Here is a 17501-nt window from a genome sequence, read left to right as displayed (position 1 = left end):
TGGCTATCAAGATCTATCCCTGTTTCAGAAAAGTAAAAGGTGTTATATCCTCTTACCTATCTCCTGAACCACTGTTATCTTAAACAAAGACATCATACAGTAAATCCAGTATCACTGGCTCTTTTTCCTGGCCAGAGTAAGAGAGCTACTAATTTCCTTAGGTGCTTTGCAGGTGTGGTTGTAAATATGGCAAGATAGTGATCTTTGCAGGTTCACGTTGGGAGGAAGCTGCTTATTACTTACCTGGGGTATCTGAGGACTGTAGTGTTACCATTCCAAGACACGTCAATGTAAAGCCACACATTGAAACCTACTGTGTTTATGTTTAGAAATTGTTCTTTTATTTTAAACCAAGTGATTGCAGAGCATCTAATTGAAATAATAACTGAGTAAGATATTTCAATGTCATTCCACTCAAGCCAGTTTCTCAAACCTTTATCTTTAGATCTTATTCAAATAGTCTGACACTGATGTCAGTACAAAATTGCCTGTGCAAAGACCTCAGAAGAGTTAGGTAAGTATTACACTTCACCACTTGGCTGACAGGAGCACCTGACTTATGGTTATGGTATTCAGCTTCAAATTATCAAGAGAAGAGTTTCTTTCTCAGTTATCACCTACCTCTTGCATTTATTTAATGGTCACTTTTTAGAATCAAGAGAGTAACTCTTGCTTTCTGTTATTGTTTTTAACTCTCTATGACTGCAAGTTCTTTGGGGCAGGATCTACTAAGGGCATGTTTGCTACTGAAAGTTATTATACTGGGCAAGACTAATTAAAAAACAAAGTTTGAAGTGACTGTATGACACATACAGCAGCATTTCCTTTCTGTTTCTGTCCAATCCTCTTTCAACCCTGTATGTGGGTTTTTTCAAGGTCCAACCTTTACCTGAGCACAGCTCTTAGATGTTGTCTGAGAAAGAAATAAAAAATATACAATAATTTATTTCAAATAATATGGAAGTCATTAAGGGTTCAATTAATGCATTACTGCCAGTAACTTACTAAGTAAGTAGTGTCTACTCACTTCTAAGTGTACTAAGTGTACTTAGTCTACTTGTCTACTTACCGTCTAAGTAGTAGTGTCCAAAAATAGCAAGACTAAAACAGGAGCAGGCATCCTCACTGTGCTATTCTGTAGGTTGGTATTGCCAATGGGTAGGCTTCTTAACTAAAGCTAGCATCAGCCAACCTGTGTCCTGGCCTAGGTAATCTGGAAGATTTCAGTGAAATGTAAATGTAAGAAAAGCCACTGAACTGAGCATAGAGGCAAGGCAAAGAAATATATAAACAGCCAATTCAGGGAGAACTGAATGCATTTTAGTATATCACCAGCAGCTCTGGAAATGCCTGCAAAGTGTGCCTTTAGAGCTGGCACACTGATCACTAGGAACAAGTGAATACTGACACAGTCCTTGCTAAATATCTGAAAACACTCAAGTCTTAAAAATACCTAATGGCAAAGTTTCATTTTGCAGCAGGAAATCTAAGAGCTAGTTGCCGCTAAAACAGGAGGCTTTGCTCCAGTCCAACTCCCAAGCTTAGAAAGCCCTGCTCTTGCTTCGCAGTTCTGGCTCTGGAACTCCTCTGGCAAAATGCTACACTCATTCAAGGGGCTGAAGCAACAGAAAACTACTCTTCTCCTTTTCCTGAGGAATTTCCAGGGCTGCCCTTCTGTAGCAGCATGCAGCCATTACCTCACCTTGAGCTCAGCAGTGGGAATCTGACCATGGACAAGCAACATTGTCTGTAAGAGCTGTCTAAAACTTCAGCACTCCAAGGGAAATGAGTATCAGAGGTAGAAAACACATCAGACAATTCAGTGCACATTCCTGCAAGTGGATCATTACCATCCACTGATCCCACTACCAGAAAGCCACAGGGCTTTTCACTACATCTTTGTAGGTATCTTCTAAGGTTATTGAAAGATTGTCAAATTTGAATTTTTTTTTTCTTTTCTTCACTTACATCCTCTTTTTTTAATACAAAATCTCTAGACATCAACCAAGCTATATGAACAATTTAAAATAAAATAATCAGAGTTTGACTTAGTCATCAGACTTGTTATGAGCCTTGCAAGCTTATTTACAGCAATTAAGAGTCCTGTGACTCACTTTTGGTGGATTATAACTTCTGACAGCAGAAGACAGCTTCAGGGGTTCTACAGAGGACTTGAATACAAAAGCTCCCTCTGCACTGATGCTTATGTAGAAAATATTTTTGATGAGAAAAATTTCTCACTTAGGTGTGTGTCTCTTCTTCCACTCAACTTGCACCATTTCTGTGACAAAAAAAAAAAAGTCAAAGTTTTCCTAATAGAGCAAACTGGGAATTTGCCTTACTGAAAGCTGTCTCAGCTTAATTCCAGTGGTATGAAAGCAGCTTTCTGCCACCTGCTCCCCTTAAGCCAGCTGAGAAGGCAGACAAGTGTGAGCAGAGAGCCTGGCACTTGAAACACAGTGAGCATCTCAGCTGATCTCAAGAGAGCTGCTCTAACCTGTGCCAAGGCAGAGTCATCCACAGAGCCTGATATTATCTCTGAATGTCTCTGTGTATGCATATTAGGTCAGGGTTAATTCCTCTGTTTCAGCAGCACATAAAACATGACACTTGCTTAACACTGCAATTTTAAATGCTTTTGGTCTAGTAGAAAAAATATTTTTACACACACAGATCTTTTTTAACTCTTATATAATACCTTGGGAATTCTGAAGCTCTGAAGATTTTTATGAAGTGCTTCTTGAAACATGAGAACTTAGAATAGAAGATCATACCAAAGCCAAGGGAAATGTATAGCCTTCTGCATCTCAAGGAACTTCGGTGTTTTTAACTGTAGGCTTCCCCCATTCATGGTCTATGTGGCATGTAAGACATGATATGATATAAACAAGAAAAAAAATTTTTGTGTAGGTCATGAAAAGCATTGAGTCTGCTCAGAGCAGAACATTAAATAAAGCTACCTACATTGCCTCATTTGGCAGAGGATTCCAGACCTATGCACCAAAGTCCCAAAATTAGATCTCGTGGACCTAGCCAGGAAGAGTCTGAGCTGGGGGAAATGCATTCACTCAGAGCTTCCAGGGGCAGAGATCTGTTGGAAGACTAGATTTCAGATGATTGCCTCTCCCATAAACAGCTCCAGGAAGCTCACCCACAGCCTGCCAACGCAACAGAGCACAAACCACTGCTGGTGCCTTCCCTGCAACACACACAATTTGTACTCTGCAACCCTTCCCACTCAATAGACACATTGCAAAGTGGCTGAGACCCTTGCTTTGTATGATTCAAATCCACTAATTGTTGGTCTTCCCTGCCATGTAGTTACACACATACTGAATGCATTTGTCAGCCAAGTACCAGCAAGCAAACTATCAACCACAAAAAGGTAAAGTGTCCTGCGCTCGTGCTGGGAGCTGGAATGCCCATCCCACAGAGGAAATCATGTTGGCACACCTCCCTAAAAAGATTTCACTCCCATAAATAAGAAGGATTTTGAAACATTTCTGGGTTGATGCCTCAGCTGACATGCCAGGACCCTGCCTACACAACTGTTTTGGCTCAGCAGCCCCCTGGGCATGCTGGGAGCTTCACAGCTAAGAGATCTAGGAAGCTGGAAGCAAAGTAATTGACCAACAGCCTAAGAACATCTAATGAGCATCTCATTCACCTGCTGACCAGCCTAGGGGGTAGCCCCTGGTAAGTGGAAGAAGCCAGCAGTGTCCTGTCATCACAGAATGATGGGTAGCCAGAGGAACAGGCCAGGTGGGTCAGCAAGGTGCATGAAAGCACAACAGCTTTCCAAGCAGGTTCCTGTGAAGCAGGAGAACCAGCCAGCCCAGCAATACAGAATCCAATCAACATTTTTAAATGGAGAAGTGTTGCATCAGAAAACGTATGATCGGCTCTGTTCATCAGATGCTGCTTCCTCATGTACGCTAAAACTGGGAATGGGAAGTACCTGGCTATTGATAACACATCGCATATTTCCTCCTCCTCCTCCTCCCCAGACCTAATACATAAACAGCTGACAACAGGGACAGATATGTGGAGCATGGAATGCCTTGTGCAACAACTTGCTTACAGTAAAAAGAGAGGAAATAAGATTTAAAATGGTAATGTACCCCCTGCTCTTTGACTCTTGTACATCTGAATTAAGTTAGTGAGAAATTTGTTGTGTGAAATGAAAGTAGCCAGCTCACTTGAGATCACCTGAGAAACTGCTGCAAATCAGAGGAAAGACAAACTAATATCGTAAAGGAAAAAAAAAACAACTATCCTGTTGTTGTAGAATACACCTTCCATTTATGAACACAAACACTGTATATCAACATTCTCAATGTTCAGAGAAATTGAGTGTATTTGCCATCAAGTGTCTGTATTGTGGAAGGCATCAGTTTACCCAAGGTCCAGAGAGCATCAAAAGGTCCACCAGCTGTGGCATGGATCAGAAATGTGTCTCACCCTTTGAATGAATACTTTAAGACACTTCTTGGTCCACATAGGACATTGTTTAACCTTATATGGCTCTGAATCAAATGAAATGAATGGTTGCATTACATTATTACAGATGCAGTTAAATGCTCTTCACTTCTCCCAAGCAAAACATCCTTCAGCTCAGGGGGGAATAACCTGGCAGTCAGAAAGTTAATTAATGGTTTCACATGGCACCAGGGACAGTCTGTAAGAAGAAGTGAGCAGGGCAGCTTAATTTTCATTCAATATACTCATGTACAAGGAAGTCTATATTAATAACTCCAATGGAAGATACTATGGTCTCCATTGCAAAACCAAGAAATAAAGATACTGTAAAGCAATATGATTTCCTAAATTTTTATTTTCCTAAATAGGAGTAGATCTTAACAGCTAGTAACAACCCCTTTCACCCCCAATATTTGAAAGAAGAACTGTACAGGCGAATCCATGCCAATCCATTTCAGCCTCTAGTGACAGGAATATCTTATTTGATATCTTAATTCTAGTTCTGGTCATGATCATTTGAGCTCCACTTCCTTCCTTCTGATATATGTAGTCATCACTATTATGTGGTCTGTCTGTGTCAGGACAGGGTTTAATGAAAAGCATTCTAACAACAGAGCATCTTGGGGTTTTTACTGCTATCAGTGTAGAGCTCAGCACAAGTAAAATCCTCATCCCTTACACTCTGCCTCCTGTCCCTCACCACTCCAGATTACTGAAGGGAGCTAGACACACAAAAAACAACCCACAAATGCTGACAAAAAGATCAAAGTGACGTCTTTGCTGTTGGAAAAGATGTGCCAAAAAGATTAAGAGACATCTTTCTGATCTTCAGCTACAGGTAAGACACTAGTAGATCCTGTGCTTGGACAATTCCAGCTTTTCTGCTATCCATTTAGTAGTTAACATATGCATTTAAAAAGCCAAAAGCTTTGATCTTCTCTGACACTTGCACACATTCCTCTTAGAAACAGTCCAATTGATATTAATAAGACAATTCACAGGTAAAGTGCCACCTCAGGTGCACCTGTGCTTGGTGAACTGGAGCACAACCAAACAGACAAAGGAACATGCACAAAACATTAGCCCCTTTTCCCCTCTCTGCTCCCTGTGAAAACCAAATATATCACATTTTTTCTTAGGTTTAATTATTGTTAAACTCCTGTTCCTTTACTTCTATTTTTTGTCCATGTTGATGTTCATGTATTCTATTTACACTACAGATCTTTTTCAGAACAAGGTCTACTGCTTATCTGTAACTTCTATCACTTTTAACAAATCACTTCTCTCTTGACTTTTCACAGTGCCACAGTACTATATGTGTCAATAAATTCTATTTCTGATCTTGAAACCTGTGTTAAATCTAAACTATGTATCTTCCCTCCTACACCTTCCTTTCACATGGTGACCCCTGACTTTTCTCATCCTCCACACCACATTTCCCCACCACGTGATAACTAAATTTAAATCAAAACTAGATGATTCTTTTATGTGTAGCTCAAACATGAGGAACTTGATTCAGGCATTACTGGGAAAAATGCATACATTGGGTAGGTCCAACTAAATATTCATAGATAGCTTTTGTTTTAAAAATCTCTTTTTATTCATATTCAAGATTTTCCTTATATATCAAACATATTTTAGAAACCTGTAGTTGACCTATATCCACAGGCAGTGATGGTCTCTGTGCTTCATAAAAAGCTTCAGATGAAGAGACAAGCTGTTCCCATTATTTCAAGAAGACTCGCTTTCTAATCTGTGTTAGAAACTAGCACTGAAATGCCCTTGGCACTGATATACAGGACACCTCTTCCAAAAAATATGGATTACTAGAGCTTCCCAGATAATAACATCAACAAGACAACACATAAAAGTTTCCTCAGAAGGAATCTTGGTTCCAGGGCCTGAGGTTCATAAAACCACAAGGGGAGGAAACACCCTCTGTTTCACAGCTTTCTTCCCTGAGCAAACATTTTGAAGGCAGTTCCTGGAGACAAACCTTGAAGGATTTCCTCAGCCAGTTTCCATTTCTTACTGGTATTCCTATAGTAGAGGCACCAACCCTTCATTTGCATCTCATCTGTGTCAGAGGGTTTCAGTCTTTCCTGTTTGTAGTTTATAAACCATCATGGCAGCAGTGCCATTAGGATAATTACAGTTTCGTTAGGACTCCCCTGCACACTACCAGGAGACGCTTTGTGTCTTAGATAATGAGGTCAGCAATTTCCAAGATTTGCAGAACAAGGACAAATTGTTTTGGCAATATGCCAAACTTACTCCCAAGACTGACCTACCACCTTCCCCTACAGGAGACCCCATCTGCTCTTCTGCACTACTGTTTATACTTTCTGCTTTAGGCTCTTCTTCCTCTGGGATGAACCACACCATGTTTTATCCTCTTCAGAAGCTCCCATACTGAAGGCCACCACAGAGGCCAATGGAAAATTCTTCCAGTTAAGATAATCACAAAAGCAAGGGTGAGGGGGAAATAGGACAAATCATAGGCCAAAATCATATCTGAGAAAGTTTTTCTAAATAAACATCAGTGGAACATACTTCTAAGCTGGTTTTACATTTTAAATAGCAACAGGAAACACAAAGTAATCTGCTGTTCACAAACGTACACACAAATGGACTCACAAACGGTCTTCCAAACCCACTTGTTGCACTGTTGTTGCCTCTGCAAGGAACAGGACATCTCAGCTCTACTGTAGCTTGTGAGATCTGACAATCCACGTTTTACTTAGCATTTAATCTCAGGTCACATTCAAGGCCAGACTAACACAGCAAATTCCTCAATTCATACCATTGCACTGAAGTTCATACTGAGGCACCGGAATTTTTAGAGCACCATGCTTTGTAGACCTAATAACTCTAAATATGACTTGACACTGTGCTTTAATTGAAGATACGGCCCTCAAAACAGACATATTACAAGTGAATTCCTGGTCCAAACAGAATTGCTACCAAAACTATCACTAAGAAATACACATCTTAAAACAGCTCTCTCACTCTCAGCAGCTCTACAGAGAGTAAGCTCCATACAAAGCATACAGAGCAGCTGGCTTAGGGACAGCATTGCAACTACCTGATGTGCTAACCAGCAAAACAAAGCACCATGCACCCTCCATGGGTGTTAAGCCATTGCCAGACGTGTATGCTTCCTATGAAACAGTAATCCAACCTATGCGGACTAACAGGGTGTTAAGCACAGGGCCTGCTGCTCCAGGCTCACTTACCACTCACAGAAGAAACAGTGCACACCAACACTTAGCACTGCATGAGATTTTGCAGCCTTTTGACACACCCTGAGCCAGATATCATCAGCTTGGCTAAGGCTTGTACTGTATCTGTACACAAGTGTTTCTCTCACTGTTGCTATAGCTGTACGTTATGAAACTCCTTAGATACGCAATACATCAGTTTTTGGCACAGCTCTCTTGAGCAGGTGTGTTGTGCAATGCATTCTTCAGAGCTAGCAGGGATTAAACAGCATTTTGTGGGTCCCAGGAGATGCAGTTTATATTGCTCTGAGCACCATAAGGCCAAGTTTCCTCTATTCAGCAGAGCCAAAGGCTGCTGCAAATTCAGATACGCAAAGACAGAAGGAGAAAAACACTGTGACTGAAGTTTAGTACGAGTCCGGCACAGATGAATTTTTACATTTCTAACTTGCAACAATTTAAGATAAAGCTTTCTATACAAGCATGTTCCAAAATGCAGACATCTGGAGAAAAAGTGTTTTTGGGCTAAAAAAATTCTGACTTATTCCAGGAAGGTAAAGGAAGCTGAGACATAGATGTTTTGTGTAAAATATCTTCCTAAAACTGTCCTACTGTGAAGCTTTTGTGAGCTCATCACTTTTGCTGAAGTGTCTCCTTAGATAATACCACCTGGTTGGGATACTTTGAAAACTTGGGAGTTGCTAGGCTTTATTGCTAGAGGATTTGGTGCCTTAAAACACAGTGACACCATGTGGCCAATCACTTAGGATGGCAACATCGTGCTAATGGAAAGGGCAGTGTACAATTTTCTCATTTTTCTTTGGCTTTATTGAATTGGTCTTAGGCGTGCTTGAAACTATATTAGCTAGCGAGAGTAAACTAGGTTAGAATTTTCATCTGAACAGGTAAACAAAGCCAAAGCAAATGACCATTTCAGATTTTGTATGTTCAAAAGTCCAAAGTTTGCAAAATTGTCCAGGAAAACCTACCTGTAAATTCAGCAAGTAAATACCCATAAGAACATTTTGCATGTATGTCAAAACATCATATTCACTTGGCAGATGCAAGCAACTTTGACTCAAAATGCAAGATGCAAGAACTATGACTCAACATTCCCAAAAAAGCACATCTGGAAGCTGCATTTAAATATATATGGGTTAATTCTACAGTTGTAACATAAAAACTTGCAATTAATTTTGAAGATGGGGATATATTTGCCTTGCTCTCATGGCTTGTTTTTCTTCCAAATAGATGCAGATTCCCCCACTAATTTTTACAGATATTTCTGCGCTAAGTATTTAAAGCCACAAGTGGGAATAGTGCTGCTAGGAATGTTCTCAGTAGCTTTGTTATCGCTCTGCATTATATAATATGGTGACTGATGTGATGAATCATCTCTCCCTAGCACAGTCCTTTTTTCCAAATGAGGTGCTGCACACTGGAAAGGTTCAGCTCATGACAAATGGTAAGAATGGGCAGATCTCTTTGAAACAGACAACAAGGCAGGCAAAAAGGCTGATGAAAACAGAATATTCCTCAAACAGAAAGAAAATCATATATTAATTGGCTCTTCACCGGGACTATAGTCACTCAGTAGTACTATCAAAAAATTAATGTTCATTAAGAAATGTGTATTTTGAGGCAGCATTCAGAACACCTTGCTTTCAAGAGGAGAAAGGAAGTGAAAATACAACAGTATGACTGCCAGTTGCACAAGCTTTGCAAAGTCAGTGTGCCATCAATGTTGCCATTTTTATTGGTTAGTTAGATAACATGCTGGTATCATTTTTTCTGTTCTGTATTGAACTCAACTCCTATTATGAAATTTATGTCAATATTATCACAGTGCATGTGAATGTAAATGAAATAGGTTAGTTTGAAAGGTGATCTAAAAGGCTTTTCACCTACATATATAATAGTTTCACCCATATACATAGCAGTTAGAGCTTAGGAAGTCCAGCTAATTAGATACAGGACTTTCTGACTGTTCAAAACAGGAGTTTGAGTTGAGGAAGATTATTGACCTGACCCTTCAAATTTTGTCACCCTGACTAGTGAGATCATGCTGCCATCTTGTGACCTGTAAATTTTACTTAGCTACAAGTGACAGAATTTTTTCCCTGGACTGGGAGGACAGTGTACATGATCTCCCTGGTATAGAGGTGCAGTAATGATGCTTTGAGCAGCTGAACCCTCTTTTATATTCCAACCCACACTGTCTCTCCTTAGCTTTCTTATCTGTCTCTCATGGGCTACACCCTTCAATGTCAACATGTTTGCTAAAGGAAATGCTGTCCATGGACAGGCCTGAGAAGAAAGTAGAGGCAACCCTGCAGAGAGGATGAAACCCACAGTTTAAAGGACTAGGGTTTTGTAATAAAGGCTACAGAATATCCTCCCACTGCCATGAGAATCATATGTTCTGGAAAGCAAAACACACACTTAGCCAGCAGTTGAAATTCAGTATACAGTGGAAAAGAAAAGAAAGGGGAAAAAAAAGACATATTGGTTACAGAACATATTAGTTACAGCTGGGAAGCATTTTTATAAATTATTACATAGTTTTATACATTGAGGATGAAATTTTCCTCTCCATCTTCTCAAGTGTAAAGCTTGTGTATTTATGGTAACGTTTTTCTTGCTTGAAGAAAAAACAGTGTTACAATTCACTGTATTCTAAATCTAAATAGGGTTGTTCCATCTGGTCACATTAAATAAAATAGCTGTATGTCCATGGTTATGCTGTTCCCGGAAAAATACAGAGTTCAGCTGCTCAGTGACTGCTTACATAGCATTTTGAAATACCTGGAAAAAGGTTCATGTGACTGCAATCACATTGAAAAGCAAGTTGGGATCCTGTCTCTGCCCCATTCTTTCCTTATGCCCCAACCACATGTGCTTCCATCAGTGTGTTCTCCCATAGCACTTTCCAGCTGAAGACACAGAATCAAATCTTGAAGTAATACTGGCAATACAAAATGCATGGCAAGGCAGGAGCAGGCACATCCCAGGAACAAGCAGGCTTGAGGGCTCTGAGCCAACAAGGCAGTTGCTTTGAGCTCAGATACATGGTTTGGGAGAGCCCACAGACTGCATGTATAGCATGCAAGGTTCCCTCAACACCACTCCCTGGAGACAAACCATCAGTCTTTCCTCACTACCAAAGCCTCAACCAACATTATACACCCAAATCATAACTTCCTTTCAAATCCTTGTTTGCCAAAGTAAACCAAAGCATCCTGCACTTAGTTTCTGATCGATTTCCAGGACATACTGTATTTTCTTCAGGATATGGCATAGCAGAATAAGAGCTCACAACTAGCCACTGAAGGTTATGTTTACCCATAGAGTAAACCATGATTCTAGAATATGGAAAGAGGAAAAATTAATCTCTACACTCACCCAGCATCCATTTCTGCAAGATGTTGATCACTTTGGCACCAATCTAATATTTGTAGATGTGCAAATTCCCACCGATAAAAATTGGAAGTCCTTCAGGATATGTGCCATTTTTTCTCATAGTAATCTCTTGGTCAAAAATCCTGGAGACAGTGTTCAGGACTCCACCTAGTGAGCTGAAACAAGAAGTCTTTAGAGCAGACAGATATTGCTAAAGAGACCTTTTCTTTCCTCTGACAGTGGTAGAATACCAACTTAAGGCAGCAGAAGGTATTCTGTTGTCAGAAAACCTTTATGAATCCAGACTATGTTCAGGGATTGCTGATAGTTTTTAGCACTATGGAAATAAGTCAAGGATACATTGGAAATCCATAGCTGGCAAGCACATTCCCTTTCTGTGGATGCTAGCTCTGAAACAGAGAGCCTGTAGAAATTACAGGCCACATAGCTTTCTCAGTCCAGCCTGAGAAAGTAGCCTGGGAATTCATAAAATCCTCAAAGACAGAAAACAGCCTTGCAGGTGCTGTTTGTCTGTCCCTTGTTTTCTTTGCAGGAGAAGGTCGAGGGGTGTGTGCCCCACTGACCAATGATGGTAATGTAGTAGTTTGCTAACCAATAAGTTTCCTTTCTATACTTTCCACGTATCGGTCTATTAAACAGATCTGAAGTAATAAACTACAAGAAATTCTCCTCATCAACTCCATGAGAGTCTGTGTCGTCTCTTCCGAGCCATTCCTAATAGAGTGACACCTTTCTCTTTTGCAAACTTCATCCACATACAGAAATGGACAGCCACACATTAATGAAAGAGGTAGTATTTCCTTGTCACGTCAGCATTTGCATCTTCATATTCCTAAAGCCCAATTCCAGACATACAGATCTTTTATTTTTAGATAAAATCCACTTCTGCAACAAGAGTTTGTGCTGGGCCTGCCATGTCTTCTTCATTTCACAAGGAGGGCTTAAGAGCAAGCCTGAAGCATTGAGCAAGCCCTTCTGCCCTGAAGCAAATACAATCTTTAAATCTTTCTATTGTATCATCTCCTCTGTTGCAGTAATATATCAGGCTCTTCCTTCTCTGATACAGTCTGCTCCCAGAATGGATTCAGGTTGCTGCAGCAGTCCAAACAGTCAGTGGATTAACAGAGGAGTTAAGTCCATATCAGTGCTAAGTGAAGTATGTTGTAGCTTGAGATCTGATAATTAATAAATTTCCTTTCAACATACTTCATCACAATGATCACCTGTATTACAAGAGATACAGAACTTATTTTGCAAAGTTTGTCAAAAATAAGAACTCGGCATAAAGCTGGCATTCTTATAAAGAGAGACATGAAGAAAGAAAGAAAAGCAGATTTCAGGAAACCTAATGGAGGAAAACAAACTAAAATAGGAGGAGAATAATACAAAGGACCAAGAAGAGATAAATGGCAGAATCTCAGACCTCTGTTGCCTGGGGGCAACTGCAGAAAAGAATTTTGGTTTGGTCTGTGGCTCTTGCCTGGAAGTGGAAGTAGGTACATGCTGTGCCTATTGTTTCTATGGCACCAGCAGAAAACAGAGCTGATGGTGCTGCAGAATTGCCAGCCAAGCAAACAGCATCATGACATCTAAGCTCATCAAAGCATCTCTTGTTTCAGAGAAACATTTTTTAGATGATTATCGGCTTTTCAGAAAACAGAGCTTTTTTTCCTTCTGTTTTTTGGCTGAGAAGTCTGCTTGGAGGCACACAGCCCCATACTATCACTTTCAGAGCCTTGAAAATATTGAAAACATCCTTAAATATGCTTTCAGTGTTTACACCTCTGCAATGAAAAACCAAAATCCATGAAGAAAAATCTTGCAAAGATAAAAGTATTCCTGACTGTCTCCACATGGAATCTCACACTGAAGAACTGCATAGGGTTCTGCAGCAAGGAGAAACCATCCTTACCATCCACACACACACTCATCTGCTCCCAGAAGAACTGTATTTCACATTCTAGGTAATATTCTATCTAGAATCTCCTTGACTCTGGGATCTGTACATGTGGTGACCCTCAAAAAAATCACTTTCTATTTTTCAGGGGTAGCAGGAGGCTCTGTCCTCCAGGAACACCACCTCACGAGGAGAATTCTGCACTGTTCTACAGACAGAATAGCAGGAAAGCAGCTGAGACACGCACAGGCACTGCTCAAGTCACAACTGTATGTACAGTGATTTATTTACCCTGAACAGCTTGCTCAGAGGTCACAAAAGAAATGTGTTTTACTATGTGAGTACTACATGAAATTAACCTGTTGCCAAACCTGGCTAAGAGCTGGAAGAGCTGCAGAGTATACACAGGATTTAAGAGACTAACCTCTGGATTCCTTCCAGAGCCCAGGAAATTGCATTTCTTTGAGGTCTAGACTGATGTTCATGGATAATGTAAAATTACGTTGTTCTGCAGAGAGAAGAAATGCAAAGCTGAAGCACTGGAAAGCCAAATAGCCTTATGTGGAGAACTGAGAGGAACGAAGAAGGATAACAGGAGTATTAAAAAATTATATTCTCCTCTCAACCCAGCTGAAGGAAGAACTTGCACAGGCAAAGTACTGGGAGCAAATTACTAAAAAAGTCAAATGTTCTTAAAAGTTCAAGCTATCTTTCTTAAATCTGTGATTTGAAAGGTAGAGGAGTATTACCTGCCTCAGCCTATCATCATCCTCTGTGTGGCATCTGTTACAAGGCTAATAAGGCAGATAGACATGATAAAAATACCAGAAAGCAAGTGGAACAAGCAGCAAATGAAGCAGAGAGAGAAGACAGCTCTGGACTGAGTATGACTGAACTCTCACTGCATGGTAACTATTAGGCAGTAGAACCTTTCAGGTTCAAAGCTTTCTCTCAGGCCTCAGAAGAGGAAAGAGCCACATAAGATTAATGGGCTTGGCTTTTTCCAAGCAGTTCTTTTGTTAGTGGACAGTGTTTTTTAGGCTATACAGAACACACCTCAATAGCCAGAGACAACTGGGGGAAAAAAGGGAGAAAAGTTGTGCTTATCTCCAGTCTTCCTCCCCTCTTCTTTTGGGCATAGTATGAATCAAGGGAAACACAGATCTAAGCCATATATCCTAAGGAAGCTAAATTACCAAGCGACTCACTTTGCTTTATATTGTGTGAAAGGTAACTCTTGGTAAAATAAAGCTCTCATCTCTTGAAAAAATAACAAGATTGCAAAAGCTATTGGTCTAATGTGGAATAAAATACAAGCCTTTTTCCTGAACCCATCATAAGCACTAATGTACCAACGAACAACAACCTGTTGATCAAAACACAAATCTTGGAAATGGGAGAACCTTATCAGCCAAAGCCAAGGCATGAGTTTTAGCCTTCTAAGTCCCATGGAGAACCCCAGCTTTTAGGTTAATGTCTATTTCAAGAAAACTTTTACCACCAGTCCTTAAGAGGATAAAACAGTTACACAACTAAATGCTAATCTTTTCCTCAGTGGGAGAAAACCTATTTTTTGTAATACCTTTCTTACCTCAGGACTCTCTAGCAACTGGAGAAAAAAAAACAACCTTATTTTCAAGTCTGATGAGTGACTGAAAAATCTGAATGGAATCAATAAGAGATAAAGTAAATAAAATTTGTTCCTCTGTTTCTACATTGACCTCAAAGTAAGAGAATTTGAGAAAATTTCTTTAACCCATCACTAGAGCTTCAGTAATGGAAAGCAGTTATTCCCTCTTCATAAAAGCATTCATTCTCAATGTCCCAAGACAATAGGTGTACTAATAGTAAATGATAGCGAAACCTCTTACTTCAGAAAGCAAACAAAACACAGGTTTCAGTGACTGGTTTGTAAGTAGATCCTGTGCCCTGTGTTAGCTGGTGATGCCATCACACGTTGTCTGACAGAGAAAAGTGGATTCACCCTGTGGCTGATAAGGGGCACTGCACTGACCCCTGGAATCCTGGAGCAGGCAGGGCTCACCATACTCTCACCTCTGGCACTGCACAGTGAAACCAGCTGGTTTGTGGACTGAGCCTTGGTGTTTTCACTTGCATATGTCTGACTTCTGTCAGAAGGAGATTTCTGCTGGGGAACCTACATTCTACAGAAAAAACAAAACAAAACAAAAACACAAACAAAAAACCAGCCCAAGTTATTACAAAACAGATTTTTAAAATCATATCTCTACTTTGAAGTTACCCGTAATCTTTTTGTTCTCCTTTGCTTTACACTCTCCATTCCTCCCCTCCTTTCCAACAGACATTTATATATGCCCACACACTCACAGACTTTCTGAGGGGGAGAAATTTAAGAATTTCTACTCTTTGAATGCACACCTTTTCTTTCTTTGCTCTGTATGCACAATTTATGTACAATTTATACCTCTATTTTGGTTAATTTTTGATTTGTCTAGTCAGGTTACAATTTTGATTTTGGGTGCCCTGGAATTGGCATGGCCTGGTTTGTGGTCAGTGGGGCAGAAGCAAAACTACCAGAGAAAAACAAGAATGCAACCATTATATCCTCAGGCAAGGGAAGACAGCCACGGAGAGAACAAGATTCCCTAGAAGGCTTGAAAGGGCAGAATTGCCCCTGCACCTTGCAGATCAAAATGAAGCCTAGGAAGTCTCAGCTTTACAGGGAGTGGTATACAGACTGCCTGGAAGCAGTTTAGTGATTCCATGTGAGATTGCCACCAAAAAGTACAGACCACTGACCTCCTTTTCTTCCACTACATCAGTAGTCGTTAGGTATCAAAGTAGTTTTCCTGCATCAAGATGACATATCTCTGATCTGAAATAACCCAGAGATAGGAGAATGGCTGGAGTCAGAGCACTGTGCAGCCAATAATAATCCATTTTGAGTTAGTGCTGGACGCTTGAGAATGTCAGAGTGACACTGTTCTGGGACAGACTCCTGTAGATGTCACAGGATTATTGATTCAGAACTACCTTGCTGAATTCATAGCATATTAAAATGATAGCAGTGCATTTGAACTTCCTCTTCTAGTCAAAAGCAGAGATATGCACATGCTCTCTTCCTATCCAGGACATTTCCTTTGAACCATCTATCCAGCTCATCTCTTCTCTGACATCCATATTTCACAATTTACTCTCCACTGTCAAATACTTCTTCAGGACCAGATCCACTGTAAAAAGGGGCAGCACACAATGGTGTGTGCTTCTCACTTCACTGGATACAGAAATGGATTCACAGTTTAGAATCAGCTGGACTAGTTATTACAAGCATAACTAAAAACTATACCAGTTTCTTATTTATCTTGGCATGGTATCTCTCACCCCTGCTTCTCCTGCTAACCCCCATGCATGTTCCTGCTGTTTCCTTCTTTTATCCAGAAGAACACTTTAATCTTTTTTTTCGCTCTGGGTTTTTTTTTTTTCCCACAGGATTACCTCTTAGATCAGTAACCAGAAAAAAAGTCATGACTGTCCCTCTGTGCAGCAAAGTACTCTTAAAAGAGTTAAAAAGACCATAAAACCGTACCTTTTACTGAAGTGATTTTAATGTAAACATAAATTCCCAGTCTAAATGCAAAATGTTGAAAGTTCAGCAGCTTAAGTAATTGAAAAGATACAATCCTAAATAAATAGAATGTAACTAATTTAATTATTTTTCTCTAAGTGCTATCCAGAGTCAGAGTACAGACATTTTTAGGTTGAATGCAAATTTTCCACAGACAATTTTATAAGACTCAGCATTTCTAATTTCTGTCCTCAACAATGAAAAATATTTTCCAGTAAATGCTGCAAGGAGTACTATTTCATTGGAAATATTAATTCTGCAGAGACAGCCACTTTATCAAAGATGTTTCACCTCTTCTGCACCTGTGGTTCACTTTTTGCTAATAAAGGCATTTCGACTACGTTGATTCTGCAGTTTCCTCCAAGTTATAGTGTATGTGTATCAAAATGCTTCAGGGTCAGTTTTCAGTGAAAAGATGGAAAACCTTAAGAATGTATTGGGCAAACCAGCACTTTCCATTGTTGCTTGATTCCATGGTAGCTAGGGAAATCATCCTCCCCTAAAAAAGCATTGCAAGACATACTGTTCCCTTATAGTAAACTTGTTCATAGCAGCTTACATGAGGGGAGACTCTCAGTTCTTAAGAGGCTTGTCACAAGCTTTTCTTATTCTCAAAATAGAAATGTAATGCAAAGTGCTAAACAGTGGGTGACTAAGAATCAACACAAGATCTTTCAGTTCAAGCAAGTCCTTTGATACTCTATTTTATCTGAAGCACTTTGCAATTACAAGCAGATCTCAAGAACAGATTTTCCCATTCAGTTTCTATTAGATTTATCAGTTGTGCTTGGCAGAGGATCTCTTGCAGCTAAAGGTCTATTATATTTAATTAAATAACTTTCACATTGTTCTTGAATAATGTTGTCTGTATTCAGCA

General features: G+C 39.9%; 1 protein-coding gene across 2 annotated transcripts in view; it reads right to left on the bottom strand.

Moving 5' to 3' along the window:
* LOC102109055 (cytosolic phospholipase A2 beta) overlaps positions 1–11397 on the bottom strand; it is a 42445-nt gene extending 31048 nt beyond the window's left edge. For both annotated transcript variants that reach the window (XM_014252046.2, XM_088057563.1), the window contains exon 1: positions 11103–11397. The gene's annotated coding sequence lies outside the window, so the exon portion shown is untranslated. The remainder of the gene's footprint in view (positions 1–11102) is intronic.
* Between the last annotated feature and the right edge of the window lie 6104 nt (positions 11398–17501).

This window comes from Pseudopodoces humilis, chromosome 7 (genome assembly GCF_049639895.1).
Source record: "Pseudopodoces humilis isolate 2021_Gansu_Grassland_sample_001 chromosome 7, ASM4963989v1, whole genome shotgun sequence".
NCBI lineage: Eukaryota > Metazoa > Chordata > Aves > Passeriformes > Paridae > Pseudopodoces > Pseudopodoces humilis.
This window is presented reverse-complemented; position numbering and strand designations above follow the sequence as displayed.